Raw genomic sequence first — 12098 nt, forward strand, 5'->3', positions numbered from 1 at the left:
AACATCCTCCTATAATTTTAATATTGGCTGCAAACCCTTTGGAAGAAATTTTTCAAAAATTACCATATTTTTTGCTTGACTGTTGTTTGTCTTATATACCTTCTTTTGATGTGTGAATTTACTTTTTTTTTTTTTTCCTGTGGATTGGGGTGTGCATGTTTCAGTTTAGGACAAGTTCATTTTGGTCCTCAAAATTCAGTATTCCTTTCATATGTAGGTTAATGAAGATCTGCATGAACCATCATGTGCTCAATGGAAATGAGCATGTGTACCATTGTGAGGATGGCATCACAGAAGGCAGCTGTGGCTTCTTCCCAAACTCTCTGAATGCTAGTCTTAATTGTACTTTGCTATAGGTGGGCCATGGGTGTGATACACTAAGGACATATTTAAATGATCTAATGGGTGTTTGATAAAAGCTTGTTAGATAAATCAAGCATAACAATGTGTTTATTATGACATAAAGACTCTTCAATGTAAATACTTCATTTCAGGTTCGGAGGACCTATATATTCAATCTCTATGCTTGATGCTATATAAGACTTGGTCCCTCACCAGTAGAACTTATAATTTTGTAGGGTTCAGAAGCTATATTTACAAATAAAGTAAAAGGCTCGAATAGAGGCACAGACCAGGTGATATTGGCATCAGAGGTAGTGTAAGGATCATTTGTTACTGGTGGGAAATTGGTGGAGGCCTTAGATGCTGGCATGTTATAGGTGTTTAACAAATTGAATGAAGGAGATGGCACTTGAGCTAACACCTGGACCTTATAAAAATATTAAAATATTTAACCTGTATTTAGTGACTTTACCTTTTTTTTTTTTGATTGCGCTGAGTCTTTCTTGCCGCACATGAGCTTTCTCCTTTTGCAGGGAGCAGGAGCTACTCTGTTGTGGTTCTCTGGCTTCTCATTGCAGTGGCTTCTCTTGTTGCAGAGCATGGGCTCTGGGGCTCATGGGCTTCAGTAATTGTGGCACAAGGGCTTAGTTGCTTTGTGGCATGTGGGATCTTCCTGGAGCAGGGTTCAAACCTGTGTCCCCTGCATTGGCAGGTGGGTTCTTAACCACTGGACCAACCAAGTGGTTCTTAACCACTTGGCCTTTACTCAATTTTTTGTTATTTCAGTGTTTTAAAAAACCCAATTCCTTTACCCTTAACATGTGCCTCTACCTCCAGTTCTAAGGAATTCACAGTGTATAAGGTCCAGTTTTTCTTGAGTAATCAGAGAAGGGAAAATGATTTTTCTTAGCATTTGTGAAGTTCCAAATAAAGTCATTAACAGAACTTGCTTGACCTTGTGGAGAAGGCGATGGCAACCCACTCCAGTACTCTTGCCTGGAAAATCCCATGGACGGAGGAGCCTGGTAGGCTGCAGTCCATGGGGTCTCAAAGAGTCGGACACGACTGAGCGACTTCACTTTCACTTTTCACTTTCATACATTGGAGAAGGAAATGGCAACCCACTCCAGTATTCTTGCCTGGAGAATCCCAGGGACAGAGGAGCCTGGTGAGCTGCCATCTGTGGGGTCACACAGAGTCAGACACGACTGAAGCGACTTAGCAGCAGCAGCAGCAGCAGCCTCAACTTGTACTGTCCAACACTAAATTTTTGACCCTTCAGCATGACCTGTGCTTTTGTTCCTTTCCTAAATGGGTCAGAATATGGCAAAAAATAATCAGTAAACTCCATGACCCTCTTTATTGAATGCTAAGGTCTCTATTCCCTAATATCCTGCATGTATGAATACATTGTGACTTTACTATTTTGTTGTCACTGAGAAAAACTTACTTAGTTCAGGCTCTTATCTATTCAGTTATTTCCTGAACATTTCCCTGGATGTGGTGGAGAGCTCGCCCTTTCCTGAGTCAAGTTGTGCCATTGTCTGTCTACCCAAATTGTCAATGAATTCTTCCTTCAGTTGCTCTGAATTCAGCCTCTGCCTCTCATTTGTATCCTTGGCCCTTATTCTGCCTACGAGGTCTGTCACAGACTCTTCCATGGCAACTTCATCATGTGTTCCTTGAGTTGGATCTTCTCTAGGTGAAATATCCCAGACTGCTGGCCCAGAATTTGAAGTTAGAACCAAAACTGTAGTAAAATTAGTTTCAAGTGAGTTCAGTGCATTTTGGGAGCCTGTTATTCCATCACCCTTTTATGGAACCTGGTGGAGGCCGTCTGTTGCTGACTGTAGTCTTTCCAGATAAGCTGTCAGTAGTGCTAGGTAGTGCCTTGTCTGTGGAGCTCCTTATGGTCCTGTTCAGTCATCCTTAGCTATCATTCTGCTCTGCAAGTCACCTCTCAGGTACTAATAAGTAGTGAGGGCTAATAAATAAACTGGCAATTGAGGCAATGTGGTATACTGGAAGGAGCAGCAAATGTGAAGACCAGGGTTCCAGTCCCAGCTGTGCCGCTTACTGGTGGGAGAAAACCACCAATCTAATGCATATACAGCGGGGACCATTCTAATGACAACTTAACCTGTTTAATAATCCAAGTGTCTGAAAGCGCTTTGTAAAATGCAGTGTGCAAGTTACATATTAGTTAATGTACATGTTTATTTTTAACATTGATAAAAGTAGAATATCTGTAATTTATAAAAATACATGTCTGATAATAATAATTATAGGTAATAAAAGTGTAACATTATTATAGAGTGTAATACAGACTTCAGAACAAAGCAGCTGTTTCTCCTAGAAGATTTAATTTGAGGGTTTTCCAACCCTAGAGTGTCGCCCCACACATGTGCCAGTGGCAAGCTCAATGGCTTGTAGAGCCAGCTGGCTAACTTGGTGTCTTCCCCACCCCAATACTCTGCCAGAGCAGCTTTGGGGGCCTCTATAGGGACTCTGAGAGATTTCCCACACAAGAGGTGGTTTGCCCTCCATGCTGGGTTTATGAGATCATAGCCAAGGTAGTAAATTATAAGATGCTATAATTCACTTTCCATAGGTGGTCTTGGCTGCATTCCACAGCCTTTTGGCTGAAAGGTGGCTGATTTTGACACATTGGCACAAAGTAAAAAATTCAGCCCAGATGACTGGTTTGCCGAGTGATGAGCAATAGCATCAACAGATGAGCCATTTGGTTTTTCTTTGGAGGCCTTTTTTGTTCACTTCATGTGTGTTTAGTTTATAGTGTTCTGAGTATTTCTAAAGTGATGGAGAAACAGTAATTGTAGGTATTTTTCAGAGCTAGAGGTTAGAAACGGTGATTTGATATACTCTTGTCAAGCTTCTTAATTTAATCGCTCTTTGTTGCCAGACACCAAAGTTGAGGGTCAGTTTTTTAACCTGAATTCAGGATTGCTCCCCCAGTTAGCATGTCTAATGGTTGGCAGATTTTATGTGCTAAACCTCTGGCAGGGCTCTTTATGTGCATTTTATTATTTTTTTAAAAAGCAAAAAAAAAAAACTGACACTAATCTTGAGCCTAAAGAAACTTCATGTTTACCACAGCATTTCAGATACTATGTAAGAATTTGGCTCAGTTTCCCAAAGCACTCTAATTTTTTTTCCTCTTGGTTCCAACACTCCTCAGTTCCACGGGATCCAAGCCAGGCAAATAATGGAAGCCAAGTGGTGCTTCATGTTTGCTGTGTAGATTCTGACAAATGTAGAGTAATTCTTCTATTCTTCAAAGCTGTTACATCTTTGGCTCCAGAACAATTGAGGTTGCTGGCTAAGCATTTAAAATCCTCTCATACGAAGATATATACTACTTTTCAATATTTTTTAAAAGAATGACACCAAGTGTTTGTACAATTTATGAAACTTTGATGTCGAAAGGTCATTTATTCATAAGTTTATGTTGTAGGGAGCTGTTTTAAAATACGTGCTTGAATTGTGTGTGTACAGTACAAACTACTTTGCATCCAACTCTGCTATGTGGGGGGGGAGGTGTACTGGTAGTGGCAGGTTAGTGTAGAGGATTGTTCTGCTGTGTTTAAAAATTTAGCTTTCCTAGAACAGATGTTAGCATAATTAATTACTACTTACTGAAAACTGCTGGCAAGAATGAATTACATATCACTTAGTGTACCCCATTACACGCACTAGGGCATAGCTAGGGTAATTCTGAAAATTACTTCCCCAGATCTTGGCCCTGCACATCCCCTCTCAGTTCTCCAATAATTGAAATTGAATTGTAAAATAATATTTCACTTAGTAATCTAGTAAGATTTAATTGGTCTGGTTGAAATATAGGAGAATTTTATCTTCAAAGTCAGTGGCAGAGGTAGAGTGTCTGACCATTTAGAACTTCAGAGCAATTTCGGTAAAGGAATTAACAGACTGAGTCAGTTAATTCCGAAGCACTAAGTCAGTTTAACACAAGTATTTACACTTTCTTTGGCTGAAAATTTTGAAGTGGTCATTATGATGAGACATTCTAAAACTGAGGTACATGTTGTGGTAGACACTAAGCAGTCTTTTTTTACAAACTGACCTAGTGGGAACAGTAACTAGAATCAGCTCAAGGAATTGCTAGTGTCTGAAACCTCATAACTAGACCAGATAATATGATATGGCTACTTTGGCCCTATGGTCTATGCCACATGTATCTTTTTAACTAGAATTAATGTAGGAGGTTTCTGAATTTGAGAAAGACAGGTGGGGTCTCTGAGGGAACTCTATTTAATACATTTAAACACTAATTTCTAAATTTAGCCAGATTCCTTTATGTTAAATAAGTGTTTTGGGGGGAGGGGAATCTTTGAACAAAAATTGTAGTTGTATAAATAACAGATATTCATCTGGTCTCCTTGGTTTCTGCCACTTATGTACCTCTTTCTCTCATGCCCTTTCGTGGGAGGGAATCAAAGAAGTCTAAGCAAACCCTGGAATTTTCCAATGGACTTAAATGCCTAATGCATTTCTTATAAATTCTCATTTAGGCAAGCATAGATATTCAGATAGGCAAAGCTTAGAACCAATTTGAGTATATAATCTTTTATAAATGTCTTATACATACCATTCATAGCCAGGCAGTGGAAGTTTTCTTTATATTACAAAGTGAAATGGATATCGAGCCATTTAGCATTGTATCAGTAGTTCAGGTGAAAGTTGTGGGGGCTTAAATTATCCAGCTGTTGCATTTACGCTCCACTTTTAACATACAGACATAGACCAAGTAATTTTAATGCCCAAAGTATTAATTCCATCCTTTTAAATCAGCTTCAATTCCTTTTTAAAAGTAAAAGTCTAATATTCACTGGTAAACCAAAATCTTTTGGGAAACAAAGAGAGTAAATGGGATTATAAAAAATTGATAAATCAATTATTCATGTTTATAGAGGTGCAGAGATCATGACAGCAGATTTTGAATTAAGACTAGATTTCAAGAGTTAAATCAACCTCCCTCTTGAGTCAGTAGAAAGTAGCTGTTAGCAGTTGTCTGGATGTTTTTATTAAAAAAATTTTTTTGTCCAGCTTTATTGAGGTGAGGTTGACATACAGCACTGTATAACGTTAAGGTGTACAGCATAATGATTTGACATACAGACATCATGAAATGATTGTGTTTTTAAATCAGTGTGTATGGTTTTTGTTTTTTTCATTTTTGTTAGCTGGATGCTATTATAAAAATTCTCTAAAATATTTCTGAAGTGGTTGACTATTTTTAATTTAAATCATTACTTTTTCACTTTGAGGGGTTCTGGTTATTAATGCTTGTAAGCATGAATTATCCCTTTAACTGGTCTATTCTCCATATTCCTTCACCTTGAAACCCAAAGCAAATTAATCTTGAAATATCATTTTGGTTGCAACGAAGACAGCCTTCCTTTCATTCAGTGAAGGCTATTCCTGATAATGGAGACTGCAAAGCTCTTTGGAGACCCTATTGCCTTCTCCATTCCTTCTGGGGCCCCCTGTTAGCTACCTTGTAGCTACCTACAAGATATCAGCATGTCTTAGAAGGAAAGATTCCCCCCCCAAATAAAAATTCTGTTGTTTGTGGGTCTCTTCTTTATGTTGCTGTATAAATGAAGCTGAGACTCTTGGGAGCAGAAGCCAAGGCCCTCTAGAGAACTGTACCACTGGTCAAAAAAAGCCAAGGGCTGTAACAAGGTTGATGTGGTTCAGCATTTTCACTTGTTAAATGATTACTTTTTAAATTTAATTCTCAAACACAGACCATCAATTGGCCTTCAGTATCTGTAGATCAACCAGCCAGGGATTGGTCTGCTGATCAGGAGGACTGACCATACTGTGTCATTTTATAGAAGGGACTTGAGCATCCTCAGAATTTAGTATCTGTGGGGGTTGTGGAAGCAATTCTTAGTGGACACATAGGGACGACTGTACTGTGATTTTCTAGATATTTTCTGACCCAGCACATGCTCTTCTTCAGTGACTTTCCCACTCCTGTCCCCTTTTCCACTGGCAAATGAACACCTGCTCTCTTTGAAGTTTTAAGTCCAGGCCTCAGGCAAGCAGCTCTCCCAGGCCTCTTCACAAATGATGCATCTTATGCAAACATCTGTAAGGGCACGTTTCAATCAGGATGTACTTCTCTGCCAATTTCTCACCCTCCCACACTCGACTGTGTGAGCAACTCAGGCTCTGGGACTGTCATTTGTCTCTATCTTTAGGTAGCACAGTGCCCACATAATAGTAATACTTCTAGATAATTGCTAAAGGGATCTTCTTTATTTGTAATAAAGCAAAGAAATAAATAGTCTGTGTTGGCTTAAACGGAGACCATGTGTCATGTCAGCATGTTGTTTTAATTTTATTTTAACTTTTCTAGGAGGCAACCAAGTCTTGTATCTCTGTCCAACTCTCTAATTATAGGGTTTGGCGGGAGTAGGGGCTAATGATTTGATGTTGAGTCAGCTTTGAGCATGATAGAGGTAGTGGTTGGCCAGATAGCAATTTGTAAACTGGACAGCCATTTGAGATGCCATAACAGGAAGCTGACTGGAGTCAATGAATATTCTTCCAAAAGAAGTACAGGTTTAGTCATTGTTCACTTGAGTTTTTATTCAAGGTTACATTGTAATGATGACTGGAATTTTTGCCTCATTCTTGTGAATTCATTTCTTCTACCTTCCAAATATCCAACTATTGCCCTTTCTCAGGTAATGTCAGGGTAAATATAGTATCACCACAGCTATAATTACTTTTTCCTGTAATCATTTATGTATTGTCTGTTTTCCCCATTATTTTTATATTCCATGTGGCCGGTGTCTATTAGGTTCACTTAAGTACTTCATGTGTAGTAGGTACTCAAGACATATTTGGAGAATGCAATATGACCCTTAGTAATATATGTCACTGAAAGGTGACCAACTTTACAAAGAGGCTTCAAGTTGTGTTTGTTCTGTTTTCCACAGCCTTGAATTAGAAGTCTTATTGATTTCCTATTACTTTAAAGGTTGTATAGTGTCAGATTTCACAGTTCTCCATTATAGTGGAGAGGTGGAGGCCAAAAATACTGTGTTGAAATACAGATTTAAAAAATAGAAAATACAGCTTATGTTTGACATGGTAAAGAGGACTGGCCTTAAAATGGGGTGGTGTTTTCAAAGAGTAGCTTTGGTGCCTTCCTGTGAGAGTGGTTTTAACCCACATAGACTAACCAGTCCACAGTGACTGGGCATATTCATTTTGGGCCTGATTGCTCTACTAAATTGTACTGATGTGGAAGTTGTTTTAGGCCACTTGTTTTCAACTAAATGCCATATGGATGGGTAGAGGGGACATTTAAATGTGTGCCAAGGCAGCTGGGTGATATTATATTACTATCCTAGGAATACTGAGGAGTCGTTATTTTTAGCTTTCACCTGAGCAAACATGACTCAGTTTGTTGACCTGAATCCATCCAGCCCCCTTCTTAAATACACAAACTATTAATCCCTAAAACCATGCTGGTGACTAACTGAGGCTTTCCTTATGTATAACTGTTGGTTAGTCAACTGTGGCTTGTTCAAAGGTTACAGATAATTTCAGCTTCTCCCATCTCATTCTTTTCTCTTATGATAAAATCTTTCACAATTCTAAAAAAAATTAAAGACAGAAATCAGAGTTCTTTTGATTTTTAGACACTGTTTTGTGACCTGCATAGTCACAATTTTGGCCATAGCTGATGAAAACACCTGCTACAGTAGGCAGCCAGCTAGTAGCTGTAGGCTTTGTTTTTGGTTTATATTGATATGCTTTCTACTCAAGAAACACCTGGAAATTCACTTTTAGCTGGAGTAGGAAGTTGTCTGGAACTGTAAATATATTATTCAGGAAACATTATTCTGTTTAAATATCAGAATCTCTGTTTACTTTCTCAAACAATACAAGTGTGTTGCCATTTGAGCACTCCTAGAAATGGAAAATGTTGAATTATCTTCAGGTTTTTAAAGTTATGCAGAAGGTTTTTTTAGACTAGATTTATTCAAGTGGAGAAAAATACTTGTGATTCTCATTTGGCTTGAGATACACTTGTGGCTTCTCCAAGTTATGATGTTTATGAAAATATTAGTATTCCTGGGATATTTTTCTCTATGTGAGAAACACTAGACTAATGAAAGAATGAAAATAATTCAGGCTGCTACAAAGGCAGGCGTTCACCATGTCCATTAAAAATGCAGCCTTTGTGCCCGTAAAGTGTTCAGCTTCTCTGTTATTAAAGTTTGGAATGTGGCTTTGGAGGTTAACTAGAAACTCAGATAGTTATTTTTCATTTTGGTCTAAGAAGAGAGTGACTTGTTTTTCAAAAGGATAAAAAAAAGAAATGAAAAAAGGTTAGGTTCATTTTGGAAGAATAGAAGTTTTAAAATGTAGTAACTATTTTCTGCAGCAAATAGTCAGTTTGAGTATGTTAGCCAAAAATAGAATTCATGACTTTTGTCTCCCTGTTTATACCTCTAACCACATTAAAAGGAGTTTAGTTAAATGTGCCACTTGGTCTTTGTAATGTTGGTAGGCTATTTAGCTGAGTCAGGATGACCAAAGTTTGATCAATTCATATTTCTAATAATAAGTAAGATGTCTGATTTCAGATGGATTAGGTATAAAATGTCTTCATGATACATTGAGTTTTAAAGGAAAACTTCTCTGGTTTGAATTAGTGACGGCTCTGTGTTGCAGTATTCAGGATACTGCATTGAAGGACTTACAGCTAGAGTTCAGCAGTGCTATGTTTTCTGATAAGTTTTAGTAGGCATTATCCCAGCTTTCTGGGAATATAACATTTTACTACTCAAAATTTACCATTAGGATGGATATTTAGGGATAGAAAAATATGTATTTGAGTATTAGAAGTAGGGCAAAGTATTAATAATAAATAATACACACTCGAGTCATAAATGATTTTTTCCTCTTACTTTACATATTCCTCTAGTTGCTCTTTGATCTCTTCCAAATAAGAGATCATTTCTGTTCATTAAGTGTCTGAAAAAAAAAAAAAAAAAAAAGTGTCTGAAAGCACAGTAGGTCAAGTATCATATGTACCAAATTAAACATATTTAAACCATGAGCATAAACCATAATTTGTTTTCCTTTCACTACTTTCAGAGAAACGTTTTATAAATAGATTTAAAAATATATTGTAATAGAAGGATCTACATGAAGAAAACAATGAAAATTTTCAGAGATATCAAAATGGACTCCATTTAATAGAGAAGTAATCTCTGTTCTTGGGTGGAAAAACTAAATGTTGGGAAAGGAGGCTGACTTTGTCCACATTAATTTATAGAGTTAATGTAATTTCAGTCAAATCCAGCAAAAAATACAAATATTAAATGCAGTGGGGGAGGGGTTTTACTCTATCAGATATTGATATAAACCATCCGTTTACATGATTTAAAATAATGTTGGTTGGGCCATGAATTTAAAGTTCAATACATGGAAAAAAATGAAAAAGTACAGTACATGGAATAGAGTAGATTGTCCAGAAAAAAATCTATTGGTATACATAAGACAAAGGTGCTGTCATAAATCAACAAAAGAGAAGCATTTGTTCAGTAAGGAATAATTTAAAGATTTAGAAAAATAAAACTAGATTTTCACCTCATCCCTTGTAGCAAACCAAATTTCAAGTGGATCAACTATTTAAGCATTTTTTAAAAATGAAATTGTTAAAAATAATAAAGGTGATTACTGAATCTGGAAATTAGAAAATCTCTCTATATACAGAAGAGTGGAAAAAATATAAAGGAGAGATTATATATGAGATCTGGAATTTCTCTGTAGTATTAAAATATGCCATAGACAAATTAAGGCAGCAGATGGAAGAGCTGAGGTAAGTTACTAACAAAACATATTAGGCTAAGAATTATTCTTATTTACAGACAATCTTTTTGGACCAAGGGGCTCAGATGTAAGTAAATTAAATTGGTATATCACATGATTATTTTGCAACCACTAGATGAAAATTTTTAATTATATAGAAAATACTTACATATAATAGCTAAAATTTTGTATTTTTTCATGTACTTTCAAGCACTGTTCTGAATGCTTTTCATATGTTAACTTGTTTAATGTATATAGTGACTCAGAGTTAGTTACTACTATGATTGCCGTTTAAGAGATAGTAAAAGTTATACACACACAGGTTTAGAAATTTACCCCTAACTTTGCGAGCTTGAATTAATGGTGACACAACCAGAAATGACAGAGCCAGGCAGGTTGGCTCCACAGGTTGTGTTATTTACCACTGTGCTACTTTGCTTTGCTAAGTGAATAGAAAAGAAAATGCTACAAAACTGTGTATGGTATGACCCTGTTTTATAAAAACATATGTTAATGTTAGTATGTATTTTAAAGTTTTACAAATTAATTCCTCTATGAATTTTTATTTAAGTATACACTGATAGAAAAAACATAATATTTTGATATTTTTACAGCAGTGGTTCCTTCTCTCAAGTGGGATTTTGGATAAATATTGTTTTGAACTTCAACGTTTCTGTATTTTGCAATTTTTCTTTTATAGTGATATGGCCATTTTATAATTACAAAATTGTGTTGTTAATGTTCTATCAAATTAAATGATCCCTCTCAAAATGCTGCTGCTGCTAAGTCGCTTCAGTCGTGTCCGACTCTGTGCGACCCCATAGACGGCAGCCGACCAGGCTTCCCCGTCCCTGGGATTCTCCAGGCAAGAACACTGGAGTGGGCTGCCATTTCCTTCTCCAATGCATGAAAGTGAAAAGTGAAAGTGAAGTCTCTCAGTCGTGTCCGACTCCCAGCGCCCCCTTGGACTGCAGCCTACCAGGCTCCTCCGTCCATGGGATTTTCCAGGCAAGAGTACTGGAGTGGGGTGCCATTGCCTTCTCTGTCTCAAAATGCAGGGATCATATTTTAGTATATCCTTCAAGTGTCAAGTCCGTGTTTGGGTTCCCACTCTCTGATAGGTACCTTCAATGGGATCCCAAAGTCAAAATAATTCTTTCTGTCAATCAAAAGCAGTGTTGTAGAATTTCAGAGTGTAGAAAAGCCTCAGAAACCAACCATCTTGATTGAATTTTAGAAGCCAGCCATCTTATTTCTCAGATGAGGATCCTGAAGCGATATACTTTGTTTAACCGATTGATTCCAAATTACCTGAGAGTAAGTCATTTGACCATGCCTCGGACCCCCCTGACGTCATACACTGTGTTCTGTGAAGCCCCAGTGCCCTCCAAGCCTTCAAGCAGGTGAAAATGAAGCATAGTTGATTCTTGTGACATTTGTTTGGTGTGAGGAGGTAACTGAACAAAACTGGCTACACATGTTTTCAATCACCAGTTATTTATTGAAAGAATACAGTGAGAAGGCTCTCGGGTATACTTTATGACACCTCTAGAGATCACTGAAGGATCCTCACCTGGATTTGGGAGATCTCTTGGTATTAATAGGGCTTGCAGGTAGCTCAGTTGGTAAAGAATCCGCCTGCAATGCAGGAGACCTGCATTCTATCCCTGGGTTGGGAAGATCCCGTGGAGAAAGGAAAGGCTACCCACTCCAGTATTCTGGCCTGGAGAATTCCGTGGAGTGTATAGTCCATGGGGTCACAAAGAGCCGGACACGACTGAGAAACTTTTACTCATTTGGTATTAATAGGCTTCCCTGGTGGCTTAGACAGTAAAGAATATGCCTGCAACCCAGAGGCCAGGCTCTATTCC

General features: G+C 37.6%; 1 protein-coding gene across 3 annotated transcripts in view; it reads left to right on the forward strand.

Moving 5' to 3' along the window:
• The window catches only part of WLS (Wnt ligand secretion mediator), a 118072-nt gene that overhangs the window by 28875 nt on the left and 77099 nt on the right, over positions 1–12098 (forward strand). The window lies entirely within an intron of this gene.

The sequence above is a fragment of the Giraffa tippelskirchi genome, chromosome 5 (assembly GCF_054371585.1).
Source record: "Giraffa tippelskirchi isolate mGirTip1 chromosome 5, T2T-mGirTip1v1.2.pri, whole genome shotgun sequence".
Lineage (NCBI taxonomy): Eukaryota > Metazoa > Chordata > Mammalia > Artiodactyla > Giraffidae > Giraffa > Giraffa tippelskirchi.